Source organism: Sturnus vulgaris, chromosome 2 (genome assembly GCF_052056855.1).
Source record: "Sturnus vulgaris isolate bStuVul1 chromosome 2, bStuVul1.hap1, whole genome shotgun sequence".
NCBI lineage: Eukaryota > Metazoa > Chordata > Aves > Passeriformes > Sturnidae > Sturnus > Sturnus vulgaris.
In genome coordinates, this window is record NC_142244.1 from 112249066 (window position 1) to 112267429 (window position 18364).

The 18364-nt window shown below is 41.5% G+C and overlaps 1 long non-coding RNA gene across 20 annotated transcripts in view; it reads left to right on the forward strand.

Annotated features, from left to right (window-relative positions):
• The window catches only part of LOC148224971 (uncharacterized), a 104691-nt gene that overhangs the window by 23942 nt on the left and 62385 nt on the right, over nucleotides 1-18364 (forward strand). For 4 of the 20 annotated variants that reach the window (XR_015801843.1, XR_015801842.1, XR_015801847.1 and 1 more), the window contains exon 1: nucleotides 3950-17270. This is a non-coding gene — a long non-coding RNA (uncharacterized LOC148224971). Of the gene's footprint in view, nucleotides 1-3944; nucleotides 17271-18364 lie in introns of those variants that run through there. The other 16 variants (XR_015801841.1, XR_015801848.1, XR_015801851.1 and 13 more) reach the window with 11 other exon arrangements.

Below are 18364 nucleotides of genomic sequence, written 5' to 3' on the forward strand. Positions count from 1 at the left end.
TGGGAAGAAATTAAAGGACCAAACCTTTTCCAGCACAGCTTCCCTCCCCATGGCACACAGCCCCCCTGGAAGCACAGCAAGTGCTGCAGTGTCAATAATTATTGCTTTTTGCAGTCATGCAAGTGTTAGAAAATGGGGCCAAATATTTCTAACCAGTCACTGACCACACGTAACAAGAGTGCAGGGTTAGAGAAAGAGCAAGATTCAGCCTGACCCTGCACACTCCTGTTCTCATGTAACCAAGGACACCAAGATCACTGTTTTTTCCCCTAAAATGGCTGGTGGCTTTGGGCCTGGAGCATACAGGAGCTTGTAAAGACATGGCTCTTGCTATCCCTGAATTTTCTATTTACTGAGCATCACTGGAACATCACAGGAAGCATCCTGGCAGTTGGCACTTTTAGGTACCCTAATTGCCTTTAGGAGTTATGGATTAACTTGTCTCCTTATTCTTCTATCTCATTACTAGATCACACTCCAATGAGAGTCTGCAGTATGTCTCTCTAGGTTGGAAAAAACCTAATAGTCCAGTTTAAAGTCTAGGAAAAACACAGTTCACTGTAATTTTTTTTGCTGCTTAAGCAATTATTTATGCTGTATGAAGTGACAATTACAGGCTGCTCCTGAGAACAGTTGTCCATATTCCCTTGCCCATATCACTGCCTGCAAGGGGCACCAGTGATGAACCTGAATGTGAAAGGCCCATCAAAAACATTTTCACTAACACAAGATTACCCCAGACTTCTGCTGGAAATTTCACTTTTCTTCTCTGGCAAGAATTTCTTTCATGTATTGTTAAATTGAATGTTCTAAAGCTTGTATTGTGTGGTGCTGCATGTTGAAGCTAAATACTGAGTGCAATCCAATTTTGTTTTGTAAGTTGCAGTTTACTGTTTGAAGACACGTTGCTGTAGCTCATCTGAATAATGTTTTTGTTCTTAAGAGAACTAACAGCAGTGCTGTCCCAAAGCACCAAATTAGGAAGCAGGAGAGCATGTAAGAGTTTAATTTGTAAGCTTATGACGGGGCACAAAACCAGCTCATCTGTTAGGAGCACACAGATGAAAGACAAAACTGGTGGATCTAATAATCGTGTTCAACAGTAAAGTGTTTGGGGACTGTTATAGTTGGAAAATTACAGAAATCTCTCTAGGTTTCCATGAAACCAAAGCTGCTTTGGAGAAGGAAAATATTTCCTAGTATATTCTGCAAAAAGGAAAGAATATTGTAATAATGATTAACAGATGAACTTTTGGAGGGAACTAGTAAGTTAGGTTAATTTTCATGTTTCAGATAGATTTTTTCTGTACTTAGTAGCTCAACAGAAACTAGTTGCAAAAAAGTAAAAAAACATTCTTATGCCTTATTGAGGCAAATAAAGATAATTTATATAATTGAGGTTCATTTGGCAAAAAGTACTAACTGAGATAATTGCACCAGATTTTGATTAGCTTCAGTTACCATGTTAGAGTGAAAATTCCTCCTTTTCTTCAAGACTGCTCTCCCACATGTGGGATCATGGCCTCTCATGTGTGGCTTCATCCTGCTGTACTCATCTGTTGCTGAAGCTGCACGTTTTGTTGCAAATTCTGGTTTAATGGTAGAAGACTTTGGGGTTGTCATGGCCTCCAAATATCTTCTAGTCATCTTTTAGAAAAGTCGCTTTGAAATATTGTGCTGTGTTTGTTCATTTCTTAAAATGAGGCTGTATTAATTTTTTCTCTCATGATTCAAATGTGTGAGCAAACTTTTAAAGACATGATAGGTGTCATGTATGTCCTGGGGCCGTGTCCCTCCAGGAGAGTGCACAGGGGCATGAGGAATTTCCACTGGTAGAGGAGCAGGTGACCTGTATGAGCCCACATTGCCATATCCCACCTCCTCTTCCTTTCCTTTCCTTTCCTTTCCTTTCCTTTCCTTTCCTTTCCTTTCCTTTCCTTTCCTTTCCTTTCCTTTCCTTTCCTTTCCTTTCCTTTCCTTTCCTTTCCTTTCCTTTCCTTTCCTTTCCTTTCCTTTCCTTTCCTTTCCTTTCCTTTCCTTTCCTTTCCTTTCCTTTCCTTTCCCTTTCCCTTTCCCTTTCCCTTTCCCTTTCCCTTTCCCTTTCCCTTTCCCTTTCCCTTTCCCTTTCCCTTTCCCTTTCCCTTTCCCTTTCCCTTTCCCTTTCCCTTTCCCTTTCCCTTTCCCTTTCCCTTTCCCTTTCCCTTTCCCTTTCCCATGTTTTCGACTGCAGACCTGGAATCCTGGTGATCCCTGGGCTCTGTTCCCTACCTAGCTGAGACAGGAGGTGCTGAGCCCATCACATGGACAGACACTTTCTGCCAGTTCTGCTGCCTGCCATGAACTTGTTGTTTCCCCTCGTGTGGAACATCCTTCTTGAAAGATTTGGTGCAGTTTTATGGAGTTTTATGGCAAAGTGTCACATGTTCCTGTATGCTAAGCATTTTCCAGATGAGAGGAAGAATTTTAAGATGTGGTGCAAGAGTCAAGCATCTCTGAAGTTTGGGAGGCATCAAGGCTCTGCCTGTCCCCAACCTCTGGCTGGCAGTGTCTCGTTACAATACAAGCAGGCTTCTAAATATAGCAGTGCCTAATTGCTTCCTGGATTTTCAAAAAATCTTTAAGATTGGGAAATTCACTCATGTTGCTTTACAGCTCTGTCCAGCTGGCAGCACCTTCACTTGAACCACAACGACAGCAGGTAATTGTAACAGAGCAGTCCCTGTCAAAGCAAGGAAGATCTACTATGCACTGCTTAATGAAATGGAAAAACTCATGCTAGCAATAAAGAAAAAGCAATGCTTGAAAGATGGAAAGTCATATTCAGGCCTTTAAAGACTATAAAAACAGCACAGTAAAAGACTGGGCTGTTGAGTGTACACTGCACAACAGGAGAACTGTGCTCACAAGCAGCATCCACAGACTCATTTTGCATCAGGAATTCTCACTGAGCACTGGTGTTCGTTCCCAGCACCATTAGCACTTCCTTTATGGAGTCCCTTGGTGGGAACTCCCCTATTCCAGTACACTGGCAGCTTCTGAGACCAGCCCACACCAAACAATTTAGAAAATGGTGTAGAAGACAACAATGAAATATATTGTGTAGTCTTCCTAAATCCTCAGAGTTAAAAGGGAGTTTTTGCTGTTTGCTTTGCATTAGTGTTTTTCAATGCTTTGTGATCTGTCTCTTTCACTCTATTCTTTCAAGTTATACAAAATTCTATCCTTATTTTGGAATTATTTTATTATTTTATGCCAAGCAGTCTGAACTCTATCAGTAACTATGCCTCGTGTGCAAGTCTGAATGTGTTTTTTATTTTACTGACACTCTCCTAGTGCTGGCTTATGTGAAAAAGTAATTAAGGAACATCCATCTACTTGCTGTAGATGAATCATTATTTTCTATATAATGCTATTATACTTTTTAATAGTAAGTGAAGTCAGTGCTGTAGCAGCACAGTGCTGGAAGGAGGCTCAGTCAGTCTCAAATCAACTCTCACAGCTGCTGCTGCAGCTCGGTGGCACCAGCTCTGAGCACAGAGCCAGACCTGCACTGCTGCACTTCCAGGAGCAATTCCAGCTCCCTCAGTCATGGGCTGCAGTGGGGCTACAACTTGATCTTTCCACTGCTTCCCCCTGCAGTGGGCTTGTCACCTAATTCAGTGACAAATCCACCTAACTCGTTTATTTGTCACCTCATTCAGTGCTGGTTCATTAGCAGCTGCCTTTCTTTCTGGGAGCACGTTTGCCAGATGTTTATGTACACTTCTTTTTTTTCAAAGAACATGCAAAGACTAAGTTCTTGGATGTTACAGAAACACCACACATCAGTTATAGTATATATATATACATGGGTAGGAAGACATATCCTTTCACTTCGTTACTCTCAGTATCTTTGCCCTCTAGTCATCCACAGTGTTTTTTTTCTAAAGGACCTTCCAGTGACAATATCCTTAGGGTGACAGCAGGAGCAGGACTGTGACATTGTGAGAGGGAAGAGGTGAAGGCTGCCCAGTTCCTCACCCTCTGAGCTCTCTTGACCCTGCTCCCCCTGGAGTTTCTATTTTTATTTCTGCTCCTGGGACTGAGAAGAAAAACCAAGGGTTATATGTGTCTCTTTTTGCAGTTGCACAATAACACTTCCAATAAGGTGCTCTTGTGGGCTGGATTTTTATCTAAGATTTAGTGTCAGAGGCATTGTATATTATATTATTTGCTATGTAATGACAGTAATTTTTACTATTAATTGGTTTTTCAACTTCGTGGTATTCAGGAGTCAGAAAGTACAAAAAGAAACAAAAAAAGGAGATTTTTCTGAGGGCAACAATCCAACTTCTATTTAGAATTTAATTGTATCTCTATATTATATATATAATATTATATATCTATATCTATTTATCTATATCTATAGATATATATTCTCCTGTGTTCAGCTCAGGCAGCCTACATTTATTATTCGGACAGTGTCACCACTAAAATCTTTACAATTTTGCCTTTGAGAGAACATGAGATTACCATACTATTCCTTAGGTATTTTCTTTCCTTAACGGAGGGAATGCTTTCCTTATATTAATTACCTGGAAAAGCATTTGTATGGATTTTAAATGTTGACAACTGTAATGGTTACAATGTCTGCCTATGATTAATTGCACTTTGGCAATGTGTATAGAATGGATACAAGCTGTAGTCAATAATATTTCACTCTTTGAGGCACATTTCACAAAAATAATTGCTTTTTTATATTTGTGTATTGGTCTAATGAAATGAACAATCTCAAAGCATAGGGCAAGGTCAAACAAAGCATCTTGAGCTGTGTCTGGGAGACACCATTGGGGAAAATAATTTATGTTGCTTCAGTCTCCTTGGATGAGAGAGGATCTGTCTGTCCCTTACTCTCTTCATTCTCCACTGTCTCTTGTTGCTCCTTCTCCCCTGCTGACCTGTGTTATGTGGCTGTGTTGGGTGCAGTAAGAAAGATGATATTTGCATTAATATTATTTAGATACCTACAAATTATAAATTAGTCAAAGGTTTTACCTGCCATCACTGGGAAGTTTTAGTTCTGCTCCTGGTAGCTGTTCTCAGATGACACAAGAGTACGGTTTAAAGGCATAATCTTTCTTCTTCTTTCTCTAGCACTGCATGTAATTCAATAAAGCTAGGAGTTTGTTTTATTTAGTGTCAAAAAGCGCTTTATTTTAAAATGAGTCTAACTTAGACTTTGAGGAGTCTCCAATGGCAACTCCCTGGAGCGGAAGCACATTTTGAAGAATGTTTGCAGAGTATTGGGCCGGTAGCTGTGTGCCCTCAGCACTCAGAGATTAAATGCCTACATGGCCTTTTGGTTGCTGTAGCATTATTGATGTGGAATGTGGTGAAAAAACCTGTCAGAAATGTGCAGTGCAAAGGTTGCTGGAAAAACACTGCTTTCTTCTTGTGCAGCTTGTGTATTTGCTTAGAGGTGTTTTTGCAAGAATCTTTTAATGAGAAGAAAACACAACAATTAGACGAACCAGTCATCTGTCAGGCTGGCAGTATGGACAGTCAAATATTAATATAATTTTGATGCAGGCTATAAATGCCTGGCAACACTGAGTTTAGATTGACAGCGTGCATTAATTTGCCTGCAGTCTTTTCTGTGCAAGTTCCTTCTACATCATATCTAAGATTGACACCATGTAACCTTTCTCTTGGTTGAAACAGTCAGTATCCTCCTGTTAAAATCAAGAATTCCCAAAAAAAAAGGAAAAAAAGAAAAGCAGAAAGAACGCTTTACAGGGCACAGGAATTTCTACCTGTCAAAAAGACTTCATGCAAAGCATTTCACAGGCAGCAAAAAAAATGTCACAAATCAGTCCCATCATCCTCACTGAAGCAGCCTGCTCATCCCTGAGCTGTGGGAAGGGAGGAAGGAAAAGGGGACAGACCCCGTGAGCAGGCACTGCCACGTGCTGCTTTCTTCTGCTTGCCTGCTTTACACACCCCAGGTGAAGAACTCAAGTTTAGACCCTTGCTGGGTCTGCAGCCTGGTGTGGCTTTCTTGGGAGTGCACGAACATCAGGGACTTGTGGTTACTGTGCTGCAAAGGGAGGGAAAGGACAGCAACACACACGGAGCTCTTTGGGGAAAAAAGGCCAATTTTACTGTACAGACAGCCCGGATTTAAAGTGTGTTACGTGTAGCTAGGACAGGACAGTAGTTCTTGGACAATTGGGAAAAACATCCTTGGGACAGCACCTCAGGATGTATCCCACGGGAAAGACACCCGGTGTTAATCTTTATTATGAATTCCACTCTGTTTTTCACCATGTTATCACCCTGGGAGAATTCCCCTTTAACTGAAGCTGCAGTCAGCTTGTCAGCCTGGGAATGGAGCTGAGAGTCAGGAGAAATCCAGGCCTGAAAAGGATTTCCAAGCTGTAATTCCCTATCTCTCTAAATGTGTGTGTCCACAGGCACTGCGAGGGCTCTCCCTTCAAGATGCAAGTCACAAACCATGAGGTGCTCTCCTTACCTTCCACAAGGCACCAGGAGCTGACATTCTGGAATGAGTCTGCATTCAAGAATGCACTTTTCCAGTCGAACTGCCAACTGAATATGCTCTGGCTGATGTACCCTCCAGGTTCACATGTAAAACACAGGGGATTATTTCAGACAGGCAAAGAAAAAAAGAAAAAGAAGGAGAAAAAGGAGAATCTATTAAAATGAAAAATTAAAAAGAAAGCTTGCAGATAACCTGGAACTAGATATGTGTCAGGAAATTTCAGACTGGACATTAGGAGAGGGTGTTTGGTCACGGAAAAGGCTCCCTGGGGAAATAATCGTGGCACCAGGCCTGCCAGAATGTCAGAGTACAAGGAGCATCTGGACAACATCCTTAGTCATGTGGTTTAGTTCTAGGCAGTTCTGAAAGGAACAGGGAGAATGGCTTGGTGATTTTTATGGGCCCCTTCTGACTTGAGATGTTCTGTGGTTGTATGAAATGGTGAACTCTGGTGCAGAATCAGTGATCCAGCACAGTCTGATCCATTTTCTGAAAACAGAATTACCAGGTCCTGTCTAGTTTCACCCACATAAGTGAGACATGGATTAATATATTGACAGAGGTGAGGAGAAGTCACCCCTTATTCTTCTGCATGTGTTAATATTTATAATGTCATCCATTTGTACCTTACTCTTTCCAATGCTGGAAAAGCCACTTAATTCCCCTGCCATTTGTTTTGTTCTGTAGTTAATGTTTATAACTATATATTTTCACATGAACTTGCAAACATATTGTTTGCCTTTGCCTTTTTTGAAATAAAAGCTTTATAGGAATATTTACAGAGGCAAAAGGTGCTGTGAATATCAAAACATTTTCCTGATTTTCAATCCAGTCTTAACACTTAGAAGTACACTTCAGCATTGTTCACCCAAGTCAAGCTAATATTTTAACTAGAATCTCTTTGCTAAAGATATGGAAAAGATACATTTGGGAATCCCTGGATTGTTAGGCAAGATATGAAGGTGAAAGGAAATAAAGTACTGTTTGATGGAGGGAAATTAAAAAAAACCGAAAACAATAGAAGTGGCTTGGTTGTAGCTTCTACTCATGTCACAAACAACACTGGATTGACATGGTTGACTGCTGTTTTAAAAAAGGCAGAGGACAAAACTGCTTTCAGTTCTACCAACGACCCCAATCAGCCTGGGCTTGTCTGGATCAAGTCTCAGGAGGAAAATGCCCTTTCATTTCAATGGTTTCCAAAGTACTGAGGTCCTCTGAGCAGTTAACAGGGACTGAATGTGGTGGATGCTGCATTCTATTCCTAAAATGAAATCCAAAAGACCTTTTTGCTCTGAATTGCACTGATGCTTTGCAAGTTGTCTCCATTAGTCACTTGGTGTCAAGAGATGTCCACAGCTGACAGCCACTGCCAGGAAGCTGACCAAATAGTACAAACAAGAAATTCTGCCTTCTTACAATCTGAAGACAAAAAAGGGAGCCTTGGGAGCTGTATGTTTGGTGAGATGTGAAAACACAAGTTTGCTGAAGCCAGAAGCTGTGTCAGCAATGAAGTTAATTCATTTAATCTCAAGTGTTCTGTTTTCTCAATTTCTGTGTCTGCTGTGACCTATCATTATACCAAATGAAGATGCTTGCTTGCACTTTCTGCTTCTCTGTCTTGTCTTCTGCTGCCACAGATCATTTCCAGAGACAGAAGGGGGGGGGGGTTCACCAGGCTGAGAGGTCTGAGAGGTGTTGGACTGAACTTGTGTTTCACTGGACAGTGATGAGCAGTACTTGGGTGCTGAGTGTGAGTGAGATGTCCCAGGGGTGGGATTTGAGAATCTCTATTAATGGCAGAGAAACTGGATGCTGAGCACCCCAGAACCAGGTGATATTTTGTCCTGTCTATAAGCAGGACATGCCTTGAAGCCAAGGAAACTGAAGGACTCTCCCCAAATGCTTGTAAAGCAAGATCGTATCTTCATCAGTTGCATTACATACCAAGTTTATAAGGCACTTTGGGGATTTACTATACAGAAAAAAGAAGTGAGAATTACAAGATAAAAAATTAAAATGATCAGGATTTATACGCACTCAACTGTAAGAAATGCTTTCCTGAAGAGTGCAGTTAAGCAATTAACAACCCTCCCACACCCTGTTATAAAGTGTATGTGCATTTTGGAATTTGAAGCAGGGCTTTTTGCAGCAGAAGACATTTAGCTCAGAATTGGCAGTACCGACAATTAGAACCTTCAAATACTGTCAGTGTCTGCTGACAGAAAGCAGACACTGATCCCCTGGGCTGTGGGTCTAAGGGATTTGCTACCTGGTAGCTCCATCTCTCACTTTCTAATCTGGGCGCTGTTCTTGCTCTGACTCAGATGAGAACATCACAGCATACACCTTTCTCACACTGAAAATGAATAGTTTTAGTGCTCCAATGTTAATTTTAACTGTATTCCAGAAATAGTAGTCATTATTGTACACAGTTTGTGTTGCAATAGCCCATAGAGACTTTTGCCCTGGCTGGTGACAGCTCTGTGCCCTGTGTTCCCAGTGACCAACAGCTCCTGCCTGAGAAAGGAACCAGCCAGGAGGAAAGAAACCTGGAGGATTGTGTCACTGAGTCCTTGTGTCACAGCCCAGTCATGCTGCAGGTCCACACTTAATTTTCTGAGGCTATGGCTGGTGTGTCACTGTCACAGTCTTTTGGATTCAAAAAGTACTCTCCTTTCCCTCCTCCTAGTGAGGTTCTGCATCTGGTTCTGTTGGGTTATTTTGTGTTTCTGGTCATGGAATGGCCGCTGTCCCACGTTGCAAATTCCTTTCACATCACCTAATTCATTCCCCATTCCCTGATCTCTCTTGTGATTATTCCTTCAAGTCACAAAGGGACATCCTCAGTCCTGAAGTGCAAGACTGGCAGGACCACACCACATGTGGCAGTGAACTTTGTTCCAGACTCCTGCCAGAGTTTTGATACCTTTCCCTAAAGACTTATTTCAAACCCTACTTCGACTTTGAAAATGCTTTTAAGGTGCACAAATTATTGAATTAAATTTTAAATAAGGAAAACCTGGTTATGTTCTATAAATATTAATCTCAGAGTGTAATTGCTTTACTACTGTATTATATTGCAATAAGCTTGCTGGTGTTGCAGCATTTTAAATAAGTGTTAGATGATTTAGTTCCTTCTTATGCCTCTGCATGGCAACAATCTTCAGTCTGAAACAAGATTGCAATTTGCTGATTAGAGTAGTATCACCTCATCAAGTGGTAGTGAGGAGTTGCTTTTTTTTTGCATTTTTTTCTTCTTTTTATTTACTCTTACTAAATATTTCATTTTAAAACATCTTATGCCTTTTCTACAGTTGCTGTTTCATTGGCAGTAATAAAATGCTGGTGTTCCTAATCCCATTCACCTGGAAGGTGTCACATATCCAGGGCACATGATAAAGGTTTGGTTTGGAAATGGTAGCTCTAGGAAACTATCTAGGGTGGCATTACATCCTGAGGGATTGTAATCTCAGTATGAATATGGATGTGGTAATGTTTCATATTTGTTTTACTGATTGCTTATGGGACTTGTGGGAAGCCTTTGGAAAGGGGAGCTGAGAGAAGTGGGTTCTATTTAAAACTATTTCTGCATCAGAATTGTCTGGAAGAGCATACTGGAACTTGTATTTGGCAAAAATGCCATAGTAGCATTCGATTGACAGAGGGCATCTGGCTCTTCTCTCCATTCAGAAGGAGCTGTCTGTGAGATATGAAGAGAAGGACTATTAAACATAATGAATAAGGCCATAGCAGTTTTTCCTGGACTAAAACAATTGATTTTAAGCTGGTATTTGCTCCCTTCAGCCCAAATGGAGCAGTAGTAAAATCCATGCCATGCCCAGAGATGCATTCCCCATCACATCTCATTCAGTTTAACATCTTATTAGTTGCAGTCAAATATTTTCATCTCTCATGCCCGTGGTCTTAATGATCTATTCTTCACACATAGCTGGAGTGAGAAATGAACCTACACATACAATGAAAGTGAGTTTTTACTTTTAAGTAGGCACACTTATAAACATTCATGCACCATTCTTTGCCCTGTGGCCCATGCTAATTTTCAGTCTCCACAGCCAAGACCTTCTTGAATGCTGAAAACAGATTATTTGGAAAAGATAAATGGAACTGGCCCTGTGGAAGTGACTTAGAATGAATTGACTTCTGGCATAAAGAAATACCTGAGGCTTTTAATCTATCTTTTTATTTTTCCTTTCCCATTTCTCTTGATATTTGCCATGCTATAACTGTCTTCTTTTATCATCAAATTGAAACTGCTTTCAGTACTGTAGAGCACCTCCCTCATACACGGTCATGTTGCTTTTACACATCTTTAACAAGTGATGACTGCATGTCCACTTCCACATGGACATCCTCACTGGAGGAACTTCCCTTGATGGTGGAGTTTGACTCAAATGTGAGGCCAAGCACAATCTAAACCAGTGGCAGGTAAATACCATAAAGTCATGTGAATAAGACTAAAAGTTGTCACCACTGTGGTCACTTTTCAGATTTCTTCGTTTCAAGTTTCTTGGGATAAAGTGTCTTTTCAGGTCTCTGCAGGACAAACACCTGGCCTTGCTTAGCCTGGAGCCTTGATGAGATGATGATGATGATGATGATGATGATGATGATGATGATGATGATGATGATGATGATGATGATGATGATGATGATGATGGGAGTGGCTCAGCATGTGGCCCACACTGATGCAGAGGGATCAGGACAGACATGTGTGCAAAGAATCTCAGAAACAGGGAATTATTAAGGCTGGAAAAAACCTCCAAAGTCATCAAGTCCAACCACTAACCTGTCAGGTTCACCACTAAATTGTCACCAAGCACCCCCCCACATATGTCATTTTGAGCACTTCCAGGGACTCATTCCACCCTTCCCCGGGTTGCCTTTTCCACTGCTTGACCACCCTTTTTGTGAATAATTTTTTCCCAATATCCAATCTTAACCTGGCACAACTTGAGGCCATTTCCTCTCCTGTTTCTGTTTACCTGGGAGAAGAGTCCAACCCCCAACCTGGCTACACCCTCCCTGTCAGGGAGATGTGGAGAGAATAATGTCACCCCTGAGCCTCCTTTCCTCCAGTACAAAAATACCTTATCTTTTTCTTATGGACTAGCTTCAATATCCCCTTTTTAATCTTGAAAGCATTAGGTTCTGATTTGGGGTATAGCCTGCATTGCAAACATGGGTGTGAATGGAGAGCAGAACAGCAATCCACAGCCTAATTGAAAATTAACAAGATGTAGTGGTCTGGCTGTAGCAGTGCCAAACCCAGTGTAATTTCTCTGATGATGCTTGCCTTTTAATTTTAATAGACAGTGGTTAATCAGGCAAATTATTTTAAGTGTGGAAACATTAAAGAAAGAGAACTGGAAATCTCATGGCTGTTACTTTCCACTGACTTTCCAGCACATTGCTGCTAGAACTACGAGATGTTAGCTCTGTGGTAGCAATCTGAAAGTGACACAAGAAGACAGATTGCTTCATCAGGGTCAGTTATGCTTTAAAAAAAATCTTCATAGTCGTTGTAAGAAGTGGGTAAAACTGTGGTATCACACATGTTTATATTACAAGACATAGAGTAAAGGAATGTGTTTGAAAGCAGCTCCTTTGGTCTTTTCCTCAGGTATATCCAATTGTCAACTAGTGGATGAATATCCATTTTTTCCTAAGTGCAGGTTGTAATTTTCTCTTGGAGTGAAAGATTTTCCCAAATTAAAGCACGTTTCCTTCCTGCAGTTAAAAGCTGACTGAACAGAACTGTATTTTTCAACTCATAAATCCTCTAAAAAGGAAATCTCATTAGTGTAATGAATACATTGAATGGTTGTTTGTTATAGACAATTAACCTCCATTAATTGGAGTGGTGTGCTCACAGAAGAGAGATTGTTTATTTGACAGAATGATTTTATTTTGTGGGGAGAAGAAGACATTTCAGATAACTTGCCAAAATAACTTCATTTCTGGGTGATAGCACCAAGTTACTGAGGGCAGTGAAATCTGTCTGCAGAGTTGACACTGCATGACCACGTAGTGGAACAGCAGGTGAAATTCAGTGCTGATGGGTGGAAAGCAGGCCAAAAAGAAAATTTTTCCAAGCTTTACATGCACAACAGCAGGGTCTGACCTAACTCCTTCTTCTTGGGAGGAGTCCAGTTAGCCCAGTGGGGAGGTATTTTGGAAGGTTTGGAATATTAACACGTAGAAAAGGGGGAAGCAGGATGTTCCACGGAGGGGAGTGCCAGGGAAATGTCTAATCCTAGCACCTCCTGATATCCTTGGAAAAAAAGTGTTACTGCTCTGTCTCCCTCTGCTTAATTTAGTGGCCTTCAGGGACAATTGCTCAGCCACAGAAAGATGAACTTTATAGTCTGGAGCCCTGATACCACAATCTTTCCTGCTTTTGCAAGCAGCAGAGGAAGACAGATATGCAGTGGAATGAAAAAGGCAATAATTAGTATATTTTATATTGATCTTGCATTTTCTTCTGCTGCTGGATCATTTTACTTTCAACTTTTTGTTTTTATTAGTAGGCCTAGATAATTTCTTTTTCTGCTGTTAGCTTTTTCTTGTTTGTGAGACAGAATTGATGCTGCTATTAGGGATCTCTGTTGTTTGTTACCATCACAAATGTAAGGGAGGCATTATTGTCTTTATAAAACTTGCATTAGCATTTACTGTTGTGGTTAATTCTTAGGCATTCTGTATCCCTGTTGCTGCCTATTGGGAAGCTGAGAAAATGTTAATGGAAAATGGTCCAATTCTAAAGTGCTGCAATCAATATGCAATCCTTTTTACATGTTAACCTTTACCATATGGATTTAATATCACATCTGATTTACACCTAATAAAACAAGAGCCTACCTCTAGAGTTATTCTTGCACTCTCTCTTTGGTTTTTTTTGTGTGTTGTTTTTTTGTGTGTGTGTGTTTGTTTTGTTTTTTGTTGTTTGTTTGTTTGTTTGTTTAGTTTAGAATGGTGCGTTTTCTGTTTTGGATATTACTGTGTGCTACACTTTGCTTGAGGAGAAATTCTATGGCCTTACCTAGCTCCCTTTACCCAAATTCAGCAAGAAACTTCCTGACCTCATTTATCTGACAGCCTTGGATGAAGCTGGATCTTTTCTTCCAACTCTGTTTGCACAGAACAAACCTGTGAAGAACAGACCATGTAAGGAGCATATCCCATGGTAGCTTCCTTGGTGCAGCTAAATAATAGAATAAATAATGGAATATGTTTGCAACCAGTACATCCTATTTCAGACCCTGGGTCTTTTTTAGCAGGTATTTTGTGGTTTTTCTCTTCAGTGCTTTAATTTGTCTCTTAAGTTAGAATACTTCAAATCTTGACTGCATTAAAAAGATATATATTGACTTTCTTCTGTTTTATTAATAAACATTTAACCCCAAGTCATTCATTCACTTTCTTCACTTGCTTTCAGAATGGTACTTATTAATGATTTTCTCCTCAGCAGGCCTTACACCCTCTACAGAGGCAAACAACAAGAACTAGTTTAATTCCTCACATACTCATCTATTCTCTTTTCTTCCAGCTTCCTCTGAGCTCAGTGTCACACCTGACCACTCACACTGTTAGGAGTGAAAAAAACACAGCGAAGGCTTGGAAAGTACCAATTATTTCAGTTGTGCTACTGAATAATAGACTGGAGAGCAAGATGTCTGGAGTGCATCAAAGGCCCAGTGAAGGTCTGCAGAGACGCCTGTGTTATTTTAGGGATAAATATGTGCAGCCTCAGTAATGTATAACTACTGCATTTAAAGATCTGTGGCACAAAGAGAACACACGGTGCTTCCAGTGACAGAAGCTTGAGAGCACCCTTGGCAGAGGAATAAAGTGACTGACTACAAAGCACATGGATATTTTCATGATGAGAGTTGATAATCAGCCAGAGAAGCACTGAAAAATGGGTAAGGGACAGGAAAAATATAGATGGAGAGAAGCTGTAGGATTGGAGTGCTGGACAGTGAGATATCTTTGGTGCACACTGCAGGATCCCACATTCCATGGACCCTGCCCTCGGCAGAGAAACCTGGGGAATGTCTGAGCTGAGCTGGGCAGCAGGACAGGGAGAGGGTGCATTGTCCCTGCAGGAGAGGGACAGGAATCTTTGGGAAGATGGATGTGGCTCTGCTGGATGCACAGCACCTGCTGAGCCTGCAGCTGCCTGCTGGTGGTGTCTTCAAGGAGTTTTTAATTCCTCCCTGAAAAGGCAGCACCTGGAGAGAGTGCAGGTTTAGATCAGTCCCTGCTCGACAACCAGGAGTGGCTCATCCAAGACAAGTGATTCTCCAAAACCAATAAATCCTCTTACAGACTTATCTCAAGTGTGTGTAATATTGCTGTGACCTTGGGGTGTCTGATGACAAGGGTAGCCTCGGTGTGAGAGGAGAAATAGGTTTGAAGTGGCGTCTCTTCTTCCACCAAAACTTCTCAGACAGGCAGTGAGCACCAAGCTGCACTCTGAGACCAGAGGGGTTGATGTTACATGAGGCATAGTCATACTATTTAAGCAGGTGTTAGTGGAGCCTGCTTATATCATTTCAGTGATGAATTAATTCTTTATGGCCAGAGGTGAATGTGAGAAGAGCCTCCAGGAGGCCAGACAAGCCCTGTGCAACCTTTATGGTGAGAGGAAGGAGCTGTTTTGGGGCAATAAGCAGCTGCACACTGTGCTGGCGTTAATGCAGCCACCAAGAGAGCCTCTCCCTCTTCATCTATGGATTTCATAGCCCAACACTCCATTACTTGTTATAGATTTATAGCTCCCCCTCCCTCCCCGCCAAAGCATCTGGCTGCTGTGTATGAAACTCATGGTGGCAATTAAAAAGCGTCTCCTGAGAAGCCATCCCCACCTCTGTGGCCACTATGGCACTGCAGGGGAGCATGCCAGGACCTGGCATGGTGTGTGTTGGATGGGCACCTGGTGGCTCAGGAGCTCCTGCTGAGCACCCCAAACTCTAATTCAAAGTTGTGCCAGAGCTGGGACCAGTCTCTGCACGGGGGTGCAGGATGGGACCCATGGGCAGGGACCATTCCCTGTGCCAGCAGTAACACAGCTCTCTGTTACACCACATGGGTGCCTTTGGTCCTCCTTAGTGCTCAGGTCAGAGCAGAAATAGATCAGTTCATCTATTTTGTGCCTGACGCACCATTCTCTCCCGTGTGCAGTTTTTTTGTTCCTCATTGGAGCAACCATCCCACACGTGGCAATTTGCTCCTCTCCGGGGCTGTGCTTGGGGCTGCCTCTGGGCTGGGCTGGGATCACAGCCTGTGCTGTGCAGGGCTGTCTCTGAAAGGACTCTGTGCATGCAGTCCAAGTTTTTAATTCTTGCTGTGGGGTACATCTGAGCTGGATGTTTCACTGGATCCCAGGAGCTGGGATCCTCTTTGGAGCCCTGAGAGAGGAAAGGCAGCTCCTGGACCACGGCTCATGCTGGAGTGTCTCTGGCTACTGGCATTTCCAGATGTGCCCAGAGGAACAGGGAGGCAAAGCACTGCTGCTGCTGTGAGAGATTCGATGAGGGAAGTGATCCTGTGAAGATAAATGTGTTCCATGTGCAGGAGGGGGTTTGGAGGGCAGCTGGCACCTCCAATAACAGCCAGCAGCAAGCAGCCAGCGACAGAGAGCCCAGCCACGCTCGTGTGCCCCACAGGAGGTCACACGCATTATGCTTTGTGCCAGGTGAGATTTCTCTGTACGTTTCAAAGGTAGCCTGAAGAAAACGTGTTTTTCAGCAGGCAGAGATGTGAAGCTAAAACAGCAAAGAATAAAAACTGCACAGTCACTGGCAGAGGTCAGCATTCACTACCTGTTATCACGTTGTGCTTCCTAACGTGCCTCTGTTATTTCCGCAGCGTGTGCCGTGCTGGAGTGCAGAGATCTTGGCTGTGGCAGCTCCTTTCCTTGCAGTGCTGATGGAGGGTTCAAGGGCCTGACATCCAGCTCATCCCTGGGCCCTCAGCGGGAGTGTGGAGGCTTTAAGAGCAGCTGCCTCACAGTATTTTATTTTACCTTGCAAGTGCTTCAGTTGGGACATGTTATCCTGCAAAGCTCCTCGTCATTTTAGCACTTCTGCTTTATCTGCACTTGTGTTCTCGTTGAATATATTTGTGGTGTCTCGGTGTTACTGCTGGCACCTTTGTGTTTTTCTAAAGCTGAAGGATACCACTTAGACCTGTAGATTTATCCCATTTTCTCCAAAATATTTGCAATGTTTTGTTTTAAAAGATATCACACTTGTCTTAAAGATTATTGCAGAACTCTTTTGATGCTGCATACAAAATCGGCATAGAATATTCTTCTGTGGCTCTGTGAGTACTTCATATTACTTGAAAAAGATCGTATTCTATTTAAGTGAATTTGATTTTTTTGTTGCCCATTACCTTTCCAAGTAATTGTATGTAATTGTTTTACCTACAGAATAATTAAAAGGATATTAAAAAAATAACATTTTTTCTAGTCCAGGCACGTTTACACGTCTTAGTAGGAAATTCAATGGCAAGAGCTGGGTAAAATCTAGAATCTTTGTTTAGCAGCTTTAATACTACTCTGACAAGAACTACACAGATAAAGACCTATCAAAACCTCGGTCAGTCATCACCTTATTTATTTTACAGCATTATTCAAGTCCTTTGAATTCAAGTCTTCTGCACAGAAGAGCTGTATCTCATGATGCCATGAGCTGAGTAGGTGAGATACACTCATTTTCCTCTAAGGATGTGTTTCAGAAGGAGAAATAATCAGTGGAGGAAGAGAATAATTTCCTAAGTTTTGATGCTTTTGTTACACGACTGTCATCTTTCAAATTCAAGAGTTCCATCTAGAGGAATCCTATTTCATGATCTTGGTTTTGCTGGCCTCTTAAAGTGTGTCATGTTCTGTGGCTGAGAATAGATTAATTTAGTCTCCTTTCTCAGTCTTCCATGTTGAATACCCGTGAATTTCATTGTTTATTCCTGGCAGTTTTTGAAACAACACAAACATCAGTATTTTCTGCTTACATTTAAAATATCATTTCCATGTTTCTGTTTATTGAGGTGCTGAAGAGAGAGAGAAATTTTGTTCATGTCTGACTGTCACTTATGAATTTGTAGCCCAGGAAGTTACAAGCCTCCAATTTTCCCATCAACAGATATGAAATATATACTTGAGCAAAAGAAATTTGGAGTAACAGAGCAGACTCTGGCAACACTGAAACTATGTAATAATATAGAAACTGCTGAATGCAGACAGACCCACTGAGAACTAATACAGTGCAAATAGATATAAATCTTTGTTCAGTTTGTTTTAGGAGTCATTGTTTCCAAGTCTTTTTTTTCTTAACCTGTAGAGAAATCTAAAAAAAATCCAGCTGAAATGCCAACAGAAGCAATTTGCTATTATCCTTTGGGGTTAGGAGTTAAATTCCTGTTGTTTTTTATCTAATGAACCTTTTGAGACCCTCCTGTGGCTCAGATACTCCAGTTTATCTCTTTTAATATTCTTTGTTTGTCAAACAGAGATTAAATACCTCGGTAATGTTTAATAATGAAGTCTCATAACTAAAACTATACTGGAATGATCTTTGTATTCAGATGTGTTGAATTTGTCTAAGGCAGAAGCCAGTCAGAGAGAAAAGTTTTGGCTTTTAAAATGTTAGCAAAAGTGTGGCAAGGTGCAATGGAGGGGAATGAGCTGAAGAAACTCCCCATTTTATGCTGTGCAACTTGAACTTTGCTGTTGTAGCTTAACTTGATGTCTTGGTTTGAAAGACAGATGTCTGCTAAGGAAGGCAGGAGCCTTCT